Raw genomic sequence first — 12,338 nt, 5'->3', positions numbered from 1 at the left:
TAGTGCCCATCCAATGTAAATGAACAGAGAAAATTGCTGACACTGTGCAAGTGATTCCAAATAGATAACTCGATTAGGAAATTGGCTCGGTGTATGTCCTGTTTACAAGAGCAATATTCTGTTCCATTAGCAATTATAAAACTCTCATGTGCTCATTTACTGCTGTATAGAGGGGTAAAGGATTTGGGCTGCATTTCCAAAACGGGTGACAAACGAGAATTAAGTAACTACTGTAAACAGGCAAGGATATTTATACCCCATTTTCACTGGCATCAGGAAAACTGGATGTTTCCACTGATGCTATACTGGCCAGTTTTTCTGGCTCATTTTGTTAATCTGCTGCTAGAAGTGGCCAACATGCCCACAGAGGAAATACTGAATTTTCAGCAATTGAGGAGTGTGCTTGAATTTGTAGACCGACGAGAAATAGAGACACACATCAGCTATGTCTAAATCATAGAATGTCAGGATTGTCAGCCTGGCCTGATGCTGACATCCAATAATAATGTGTGCTCGAAGAACCCACCAATGTTTTCTGCAGCACTGCTTTTTTAATTATTACAAAGAAATTATCACTGCTTTATTTTTCCAGAATCTTGTCTAACCAGTAATTGAATCGTTTCAAATCAAATTTTGCTCTTCTGAATTATTACATTATACAGACATAAGCAAATACATGCAGAAAAATAAGCATATCACTTATGACTCTCATGCTTTTAAAAGTTCAGGAACCGGGCCCAGCCACTCCAACAACGGCATTACAGGAATTAACTAATTGTCAGAAAACCTTGCACTACTTCAATTTATTTTAAAATGCCACATGAGAGTACAGAAGAGAGGTTTGATCATATTTTGAAATGTATGTCCCTATTTCTCAGCCCTGCAGGCAGTGTTACAAATGACAGTACAAATCCACCCACAAGTTTTTGGATCCAAGACATTAATTGTACAAGTTTTTGTTTGTGGAGCTCGAGTGATGCTCTGATTTTACACACCGTCATACATGAACACTGCATATTAGTAACGCTTGTAATGAGCCACATACTTTAGAGCTATTTAGAGCTTAATTTTAACCCCGACAACACAACACACACAACATATTTCTTCGCTCGACAAATGATTATGGTCTTATAGGTAACATACAGAAAAAACAGGCAAGAGCACAGGTTTCAATTGCATGTACTTCAGAAAAAGCCACAGCTCATAACTCAATGTAGTAAAAATAATTAGGGCTCATTTTGAAAAATGTGAATGTGGGCATCTCTGCTGAAATGCTCATGCAAAAACTGAAAGTGTAAAAACAAAAGTGACATTAAAAAACAGGTGAAAATTAACTTGCTTTCTTTCAATATCACTTTGGGAACCATATGTGGTTCTTGTCTCGCATGTAAATACTGGCATGAGAAACCAGACTGAGAGGAATGCATACTGGCTGGTATGTCATCTTAAAAAAGAAAGACTTCGTTAAAGACTTTTGTAAAACAGAAGTTACGCAAACAATATTGAAATCTGGTTTGATATAGTGTCTGTGAAATTACACACTGTATACCCATTTTTTGCAAAACTTGAATGCTCGAACTGAAAACTTTTAAGGGTAAGATAAGTTACAGAAAATGTCAGGAAGAACTTAATAGGAGATGTTGATTGCATTAGTATTCAGACATGTCAATATTTGGTGGAAGAACCTTTGGCAGCAATTACAAACGCAAGTCTTTTTGGGTAAGTCTCTAACAACTTTGCACACTGGCTTAGTACAATTTTTGCCCATTCTTCTTGGCAGATGCGCTCTCTCAAGTTGCTTGGAAAGCAGTCTTTTCACAGATTCTCCATAGGATTCAAGTCAGTACTTCGACTGGGCCACACAAGGACATTCACGTTCTTATTCTTTAGCCACTCCAGTGTAGCTTTGGCCTTGTGCTTTGGATCATTGTCCTGCTGAAAGATTATATTTTGCTCCAGTGAAACAGGTTTTCCTCTAGTATTTGGCTGTACTTTGCTCCATACATTTGTCCTTCAATGCTAACAAGCATTCCAGTCCCTGCTGAGGAGAAGCATCCGCAGAGCATGATGCTGCCACCAGCAGGCTTGACTGTAGGGACGGTGTCGACTGGGAGATGTGCTGTGTTGGGTCTGCACCAAACACGATGCTTGCCATCATTTACACCAAAAAAATCTAATTTGGTCTTGTTTGATGAAAACACTTTTTGTCACATTTTTTGCAGGTAACTCTGAGATGGCTTCCATCTTGCCACCCTGCCATACAGGGTTTTGTGAAGTCTTCTGGATATTGTTGACTGAGGCACATTTTCTCCCATCTCAGCAATTGTACTCTGCAGCTCTTTCAAGGTTGTCACTGGCCTCACAGTGGCATCCCTCACCAGTTTCCTGATTGACCGGCTGCTCAGTTTGGAGGTACAGCCTGATCAAGGCAGTGTCTGGGTGGTACAATGCACCTTCAAGTTCTTCATGATTGAGTACACTGTGCTCACAGGGATATTTAGAGACTTCTGTACCCTTCCTCTGGCCTGTGCTTTTCAATTACTTTATCCCTGACTTGTTTTGAAAGCTCCTTGATATTCATGGTTGAGTCTTGTAATTGAAATTCACTACCTGACCAAGGAACCTCACAGAGACAGGTGTTTTTATCCTGAAATCACGAGAACCACTATTACTGCACACAGACAGAGACCAGGCAACTAATTGTGTGGCTTGTTAAGATCATTTTGTGCACCTGAATTAATTTAGGATTGCCACACCAAAGGGTTCGAATACTTATGCAATCTTGACTTTTCCCATTTTTATTTATTTATTAATTTTCTATGTACTTTTTCCTTTGGCTTTGAATGTGTGGTGTGGGTTGTGTATAACATTAATTCTTACTTCAAAGTGTCATGCCTGCAAGCTTTAAAGCAACAAAAAGGTGGGAGAGGCTCTAAATAATTTTGCAAGGCACTGCAAGTTTCTCATATATTTTCTGTCAAAAACAGTACTGAACATGCTTTTATAAACTGAAGAGAGTGCGTGAAACAGACAGTGTACAACATTGGGCTGAGACAGTGTCATGAGTCTCGTGGGGTAGGGGTGCAATTTAAGCTTAGTTCGTTGGATGCTGCAAACTTCACTTCCCCACCCCTCCTCCTTCCTGTAACGAGACTGCAACATGTTTAAGTGAAAAGACGTTATTATGTATTGTTGTTGTGTGGAATTCCCTCAATCTAAACCACTTCAATACATGTAATTCTATGCCAATGTGTTGCTAAATACTTGTTATAAACGAATCAGTGATTTATAAGATTGGCATGGCATTTATACGATTATTTTAGTGACTAATACAGGCATGTACAAAATGCTCTCTGTTCAATATCTCAAATCATGGGATCAGCAAGGATGAATCTTGACCATGTTCTATGTCACAACAGAATTAGGGGAATTTTTGTGGATGGCAAATTCTCTCTTAAATATTTATTTTTCACTGACAGTTTTAGAATGATCTCTGTAGAAAATGTTGTCTATACACAGGTCAAATGAACAAGGGGAAAGTGGCATTTTATTGGTTCTCCAGCTCAAACAACTCTTGCATAAGGCAACTACTAACCCTACTTGTTTTGTTCCTCTTATGGTCCCAGATTACACAGGTCTTTCAAACTTACTTATGTCACGTGTGTGTATACACATTTTCTTTAAGAAGTTTGTAAATGAATCCACCCAGAAAAATCACATTTGTATATAGATGTGCAATATCCTACCATGTGAGCATTTCAAAAGCCCTCTGCTTCATAAGCATGTTCCCTGGAGCCCAATTATCAGCTTGTGTCTGTGCACCACTTGAGAGGCAGCAGCTGAGCTGATAATTACAGCAGACATAACAGAATAACACAATTCTTCACTGAAAACAAAAAGGAACTACATATAAAATTAATATAAGGATAAAATATGTTGTGTTTTTTATTGAAATCACCCAGCAATCTAGATTTTTGTTTTTTCTATACAAGATGAGACAAAGTATATACACATACTCTGAAGCCATCTGCTATTTTTCAGGCTGCAAGTGCAGAGAGCTCAGCTATTAGACCAAATCGGGAGCGTTGGTGCCAGAACTATGAATAAGCTGAAATTGGGAGTGTGATGAACTGAGGATTAGCCAGCCGTCTTATACCCACTGACTCTGGCAGCGTTCAGACAGTTGTGTGCTGTACCCTGGGAACTCCTGGCTAAAGCCAACAATATCATACCAGGCACTGGAGTCCAGCTAAATCCAAGCTATAAGAAATATCCGCTACTCCGGGCATATTCATGTCCAGCTGCAGCACTTCGACGAAAAGCCCATTTGAAACTAGAGTTTCCAAATCGTATGTTCCTGAGAGCAATTGTTCAATTCACTTAAGGAGAGGGATCAAAATGGTTGGGAAAAAAGAAAGATCTTCTATGGATATATAATTTGTCATTTTTAGTACTAAGAACATTAGTTTTGATCTGGAAGTGGATGAACTTATCGATTTTATATTAGCTTAAACTGATTCCTAATCATGGATGTATTTTTACATCTGGAAGATTGAAACTCCTCTGCAACCCAATATGAATAACAAATATTAAAGGGATTGAAGCTTTTATCAAAGAAAACAATTATAAACACACAAGCATGCACCTGCTAGTAATGAGAAAAGCTATTGAACCTGTTTATATTCGCTCAGCAAAACATTGACCGTTTAAGATCAGTAACAAGCTATCAGCTGAAATCAATCCAACTTCTGCCGACTACCCATAAATCAGGTGACCAATTAAATTATGATATAGAATCAAATGCAGTAAACTGTTTTTCCTTACTTGTACACACATCCAAATTAATAAATAAAACTGACCTTGCAGCAGTGAAACATTATAGTATTTAACTAAATAAAAATTTAAACTTTTGTACACTGCTGACAGGTGGATTGAGACCCAAATATCAAGCTGAGGCACATATTATCTACCTACCATATATATATATAGCCTATTAAAGATTAAATTCATCTTCATAAACTAACTGGACACCCATTGAAATGCATTGTCTTTTAAAAGACATTATCGAGCTAAGCAGGCCAAGACTCTCCTACAAATGCACATTAATAAACCTGACTGACTAATCATAAAGAAGGACTGGCATTGATTTTTCCATAAAGGGAAGAAAGCCTAAAACCTAGTCCTTCCGAAGTGTGTATTGACTACCAAATTCCCTTGTATTAAAGCTACAATACACAGTATATAAATATTGTTTTCCACCAAGAAAAGGACAATGATAAACAACAAACAATGGCTGAAACTGGAGTATTTTGTATGGACAGTTATACATTTGTATTGTACTTGAAAAACAAAAAACATGAGAACGTATGTATGAATGTATGTCTTGACATTCTTTGACGTAACTAAAACAACCCCAAAGAATACTACAGAAACCTAGGACCTTGCTGCTTTTGACTTAAATTAGCATTTAAATGTTGGTATAACAGCTTAACATGAAAATGCCAGAGACTAAAAACAATCAGTGTATTTAGTGCAAGCATGGGAATCACAATGTTATTCTCCCTCTGGAAATCCTATTGCTTTCATTCTCACACCTATAATGCACTCAGCTTGAAAAGGTCGGAAATTGAGCAGTGAACTTGACCATTCAAACTTGTCAAGAATGCTTTTAAAGAGAAAGTAGTGAAGTGAAATTATTCATCACCAACAAAGTCTTGCCAACAAAACTCTGACAAATCAGTGGAAGTGATATACTCAAACACAAGGGATCTGCTCAGCATCGTCACTTGGAGCCCTACACACTACTTCCTAACAGCGTCAAATGTTTTTGCTGAATAGTCTATGCACTGATTTATTTGTGTGTGCCCATTTCTCCTGCGGTAGTACAATACAAGCACCAAATAAAGGAAAAGTAGTGTAAGAGCAGAACAATCGGCACAATCTTTCAGAAACTGCAGTACAGTCCTGGTCAAGATATAAGTACACTATAATTGCTCACTGTCCACTGAGAATTTTGGAACAGTATCTACAGTACAGTGTTTAGTTAACCTGAGTGGATGCATCAATTCATCAATATATTATGTTGTCTACTCACTCTCAATAATCAAGACTGCTTTGATATTTCTTTCTGTACTATATAAGTTTTAAAGCAAGGACATTTTAAGACAGATTTGACTTACATAAGTACCTATTAATGTCAATGAATAATGTAATGTATGGAATATTAGGCCAGGAAAGTTACTAAGCCCCAACCCCAACCAAATTGGACTTGCTGCAAATGTTACCTGAAGCCACAACAAAGTTATTACAGATGTTGTCGGCTGTACCTTTCACAGCAGAATTGAAAAAGTTGAAGTTCTGGAGGAAAATGAACAGATCAAGCCCAATCTAAAAAAAACTGTCATGCAACTTCAACAGGAATATTGTTTCAGTTAATAGAGTTAGACATATACCAAGCAAGATATATTATCTAAATGAGGGAATATTATTATTATCTAGTTTTAAATGGTTTGTGAAAGATAACCAGGCTTACTTCAACAAACATTGAGACTAAGACCAGGAAGCATAAAGATAAATGAGTGAAATGTATTAAATCAACAGGAGTCAAGTAACCAAACAAAGGCTTATCATACAAAGTAATGTAGTTGGAGTTGATTCACCGAGGACATTTAAACTTATCAGATAAGTGAAATGAGCAAAAAGAAAGACCTTAAATAAACTCCATTTTGAACAGTGGATCAATCTCTCTGAAACCCTCAAGCTGCCCAGCCTCCTCTAAAAGTACATTAAAAACACAACTTCCTATTAATTCACACTTAGTCACACTACATGGTGTAAATCGTCCACTAACATTTTACAAAACTGCCTGTAAACAAAACAACAAACATTAAAGATTAGCTTTGCATTGCGAAAGGGAATGCAAGACAGTTGCGATACCCCAGGCAGCTACTAAAGCATCTATTCTTAGTGGCTGTCCTGCCCACTTCTAGAAATGCTTTGCAAACGCCAATAGAAATGGGCTTCTTACTCATTCTAATGGTGGGAGAATGCACACATGAAACGCTCAATTAAAATAATGAAGGTAAATAATAATAATTAAAAAAAAAACATTTTGGAGACAATGACCAAAAGGAAGGAAGACAGAAAGACAGATAGGGAACAACAGTTAGACAGTATGAATCAAGTGTACAATACAAGGGTGGAATGGTCTATAGATGCTGCTTTCCAGTGAATATCACTCATATCTCATATCATATCTCTCATATCACATGCTATAGCTAAGACACCCTTATCTGAACTATGATAAACATCTCTTCCAACTAAAGGAAATGTTACTATATTCTGGGGAGTTTCTAAAAAACAAAAACCTACATAAAACCCTCAGGAATCTAATTCAGTTTCCTCCCTGATTGTAACTAGAACACCTTCACCCGAGTCGCCATTACTGCTCGGCTACAGAGAGATGGAAATTTCTGCTTAATCTCTTTGAACCTGCTAAGCCGGGAGCACATTTATCTCCAATACAGGACGTTCCTGACAGAAATGAATCCACATTGCTTTCATTCCAACAATGGCATTTAGCTGAAAAGAGACATTCTGTACAATGTAAAATTCCTGTGTCTTAAACATCTACTTTAGAATAAAACCGTCCCCCTGCAAATGTACTTTTCAGCATGCATCCAAGTCTACGCCCAAATGGTTAAGGGAGCACAAAATCAAAGTTCTTGATTGGCCATCGCAATCTCCAGACCTTAATCCAATATTCCATTTTATCATATACACTAAATTGCAAGCTACAAAAGAGAGGCAGTTGACATACAAATCAATAAAGAAACAGGTCATGTAAAGGACAGCAACAACATCATCGTTTATGTCAAAACAGGAAATGATACCCTGAATGATTTTCAGTTTTTCAGTTGGTCACATTTCAGTTACAGCCATATAGTTTATTTTATACTTCGAATTGTTCATGTGTATTAGTTGAGCTTGTACTAAAAATGTTCTATACTTTCTACATTGGAGTTTCACATTAACTTCGACACATTCGAATGATTTGGGATTCAAACACCTACATAATACATTTAAAGATAAAACTAAATCTGGAAGCGTTTTCCGTCTCAAAGTTTTTTGTGTCTTCTCACTAAAAATACCATACAATATCTGGTCCTTGTGCATGAAATGTATATGAATGACTTTTTTGTTCACCATTACCTTATTATCAATGCTCTGTTCAACAGGATACAAATGATTAACCAAAAAGGTTTGCTCACTCAGTAACAATGTCAGTCCTTTAATGAATACATACTTGTATGCTTGTCACCATCACGTACTCAAATGACTTCACCATGTAAATCTCATTTATATCCTGCTAATTAATTTCTCCCCATATTATTCGGAAGTGTAAAACTGCTATTCGGCTAATCAATGGCCATTTCCAAGCACTTTGTAGAAAAGGAGATGACCTTGGTTACAGACACAGGCCCCGAATATAAAAAGGCACATTGAAATGATATGCGCTTTATGTTTTGCTTATACTACAAAGCAAGCAGCTGTTTTTAGCATTGGGGTGATCTGAATTTGAAACATACTGACAGATAAAATGACTGACACTCGAGCAGTGGTCTACTGTTTCTGTAATGGGGGCAAGATTCTAAATAAGCCACACTGAATTACAAGCAAATTAACATTTTCCTTAAAAAGACAATTGCAAATTCACAATTTACATTCAATTTACTGGGCCTGTAGCCTCCCATGTGTAGTCGTGTAATGGCAGCTTTTTAGAATCAAGACAAAGATAACTAAGGTCTGAGGGTGGTGTTTTACCTCTCATATCAGTCTGTATGGTTCAGAAATGACATCTCATGTGTTGTTACCCCCATTGTGAAAATCAAGCACTGTGGGAAGGGACAAACATATGTATTTGGAGGCCTAAATCCAGCCCATGCAAAGAACGCACATGCACCAAAGCAACAAGAAACCTACAGGAGTTCTGGGCGGCCGCCACTTGAATACACAAGGCTTTCTGAATGTAGCCAACAGACAGACGTATAAAGATAGAGAAAATATCTTTCACTTGTCTTGAGAGTTACCATAAACAGGACAGAGGGAGGGTAATGGTCTGGGCAGTGTAACCTACTATTACCCAACACCCCTGGAGGTTTTTAGAGCACACGCTAACAGTCTATTGACGTAATGAGCAGGAATGCATTAAAAACATCAGGTGTAAAACACACTTCTCTGTCTCAATGTGCTGCTACTCTCATGAAACACCCCTTCCCATTCAACCTGGCCTGCAGCATGTGTAGAGAGAGAGAGAGAGAGAGAGAGCGCAAGAGAGAGAGAGAATTGTTTTAGGGGTTCTGCTTCATGAGGGTGATGACCACATCAAATGGCAACATACAACTAAAACTCACTGAATGACTCGGAGAACGCGTTATAATTCTTAAATATTAAAAGCTGAGCTCTGGCATACAATAATAATAATAATAATAATAATAAATAAAACAACATCTCATTATCCTAATATTCATATATTATATTGGTTTTACAGAAATGGGATCAATGAGCTATCTGAGACACGTAACTCAGTTCTGCCACATTCAGTCATTCATGATGTAGGCCATTAAATATGGACTCCCTTTTAATAGGAAAGTAAAAATGACTACTACAGTGCTTGCGGTTTAAATTACACAATCTCTGAAGTAACTACGACTCACATAATGCACCGTAAAAAAAATTTACATTGTGACGAAACCACATTATGATATGGTTTCATAGTTTGCATGTTGTCTCTTAGTGAATGTATCCACTCAGTCTTTCAAAACTGAGTTCTCCAGTTCTCTAGGCTCTGGGACAAATGTATTTTTACATACAGGTTAGGATCAAAGAAGTGTATACAATTTCAAAAACACTACATGCTAAACTACATATTTCTGATCACATAATAATGTCAAAGGCAAGGGTAAGCCTGGCAACTATTTGTGTATCAGAAATATACAACATAAAATACATTTTTGAAATGGCATTTTTAGACGACATTATGGTCTGTCACTCCTTCGGAACAGTGGCAGCTCACGCGTGGCCTGGGCTTTGTAGCGCAAGAACACACAGGTGTAGAGTTTCACAAACACACACACGATGAGCCGACAAAAAAGAAACGAAACCTTGTCCCATTGTTCTTTGTTTTGTTCCAGTTTACACAGATTTTAGAGCAAGGGCCTTTTGTTTTAGATGATGAATCCCGCAATGTCTTTGCAAGGGGATTAAAGCTCTGCTTAGATCGTTGAAGAAATTGGGGCTTTTTGAAGCAGTATCTCGGGGGATTCCGTTTAAATAGGACATGAAGCCTGTAAAATCGCAGTCAGAAGCAATCTGGATTTGTGATAATATCTGTTGGCTGAACTATACAGACAGCCTGCAGTCATCCTCACTTTGCAACTGCATTTACTTGGAAGTTGGAAGTTGGGCATCTTCTAGACAAATTACTTTTAATACTACATATGATCACAGATCTCATAAACAGGGTCCACTTTAATAAAGCACAAGTAGGTGGGACCCTACTAAAGTTGTGTATTAATATAGAAAATCTTATGTATCAACCTTCCGAAGACCTTAGCTAATTTCTACAGAAATACACATTTTGTTTTAGAATACTGTTTTGTAAAATAAGACTGGGAAGATATCTGTGCAAGTCACCCCTTTAAAGAGCAGACCATGATGTTATGTTTACTTATGAAGAATTCATGACTACAGATTAAGTTTACATGATATGTTTGTGAAGCACATATTACAGATATGCACGATGACCAACTGAAGGTCAGGGTAATGCGTCACATCAGGATTAACTCCGAATCATTAATTGTTCATGAATGTAGTCGTGAACCTTTAAATAAAGGTTTTGCTGAGGGACTAATTAACATTTTTGCTTCACAAACTGCATATCGAAAGCCACAATGACAATGTATAGCTGGCATGTATTGCACTTGTATTAGGAACTTTAGTGAATAGATTTTGAAGTGCATTATGTTTAACTTTAATTCCTGACCTTGTCATTTAGCCTACATGGCCTGTGTGTATTAATTTCTGTATGCTAATTTGTAGATGTATGTTATGGGACTTGCATATTCAAATACTTATGAGCTTTTTATGGCTATTTAGGATAAATACTTTACATGCTCAGGTGCACTGTTCAAAAACTAATAAATCAACTGTTCTTGAAAACTGTATTATTAAAGCACATACTGCGTATACTCATTTGATATAAATCCCTAAATAATTATTTTATTATTAAATCTTATTTCTTAAGCAGTTCAAGGAAATTCATGAGCAAATCCTAAACTTTCCAAAAGGGAAGGGACACATTCACCTACATAAAAATCCACGTAGTACAGTATTGCATTCAGCAAGTCAGACGTAGGTTTGTTCTGAAGTTGCTGTAGCGGGACAGTATCACATGACAAGGTCAGTCCGAGCAGGACTGTCTGGAATGTCCCAATGTTGTGGGGACTATAAATACATTATACGCACATATCAGTATAATTGCCATGGGTTGAACTTGATGTCTGAAGAATGTTTCCACATCCCCAATCCCAAACCCCACTGAAGTACGCATCAGATTTATGAGATGTCCTCAAAAGTGTATCACAAACATCTCCACAGTACCTCGGGAGTCGGAACTATTGCATTACACCACATTTTGGTCTATAATTATTCTCAGTGTACAGCAAGTCCCATCTTTAGTTAGGAATAAAACCCAAATATGAAAAAGCAGTTCAAAACATGCACCCTATCCAACCCTCATCACTTAAACATTGTCTTTTTGAAAGGGAATTCAATACAAAAAATATTAATAAAAACCTTGTACATTATTCTAATTAAAACGCACTGTCAGGCTTTTCAGCAATGGCAAGTATCTGAATGGTATGTATACAGTATGACGCACATTAAAGTCATGGCACATACTTATCTCACACTGTGCCCATGAAGATTATGTGATAAGCCAACAATTATCATATCATAATGCAGAAAGTGTAAGCGGTTAGATTATTTTTCACAAGACAGCATACCACTATCCCTTGTTGTTTCCAAAAAAAATAAAGTTCCATTCTGTGCCCTGTAGCGTTTATTTTTATACCCACACGATCACAACTCTGGAAAAGCAGCAGGACTGATGCCCTACGTCTGCTTGGGCCAAACACCTGCACTTGCCCATCTGCTTAATAAAGACATTAATTGCACATTATAGTACTTACTAGATAACGTTTGATCATGAGTACAGGATTGTTCTGCGAATCACAGACTTCTGAAGTAAGTGGCAACTGACTTGTATGCACCCGTTT

General features: G+C 37.3%; 1 protein-coding gene across 1 annotated transcript in view; it reads right to left on the bottom strand.

Annotated features, from left to right (window-relative positions):
* The window catches only part of gfod1 (glucose-fructose oxidoreductase domain containing 1), a 47,603-nt gene that overhangs the window by 33,825 nt on the left and 1,440 nt on the right, over window positions 1-12,338 (bottom strand). The window lies entirely within an intron of this gene.

Source organism: Amia ocellicauda, chromosome 2, assembly GCF_036373705.1.
Source record: "Amia ocellicauda isolate fAmiCal2 chromosome 2, fAmiCal2.hap1, whole genome shotgun sequence".
Lineage (NCBI taxonomy): Eukaryota > Metazoa > Chordata > Actinopteri > Amiiformes > Amiidae > Amia > Amia ocellicauda.
The sequence above is the reverse complement of the archived record's forward strand: the minus strand, read 5'-3'. Positions and strand labels throughout refer to the sequence as shown.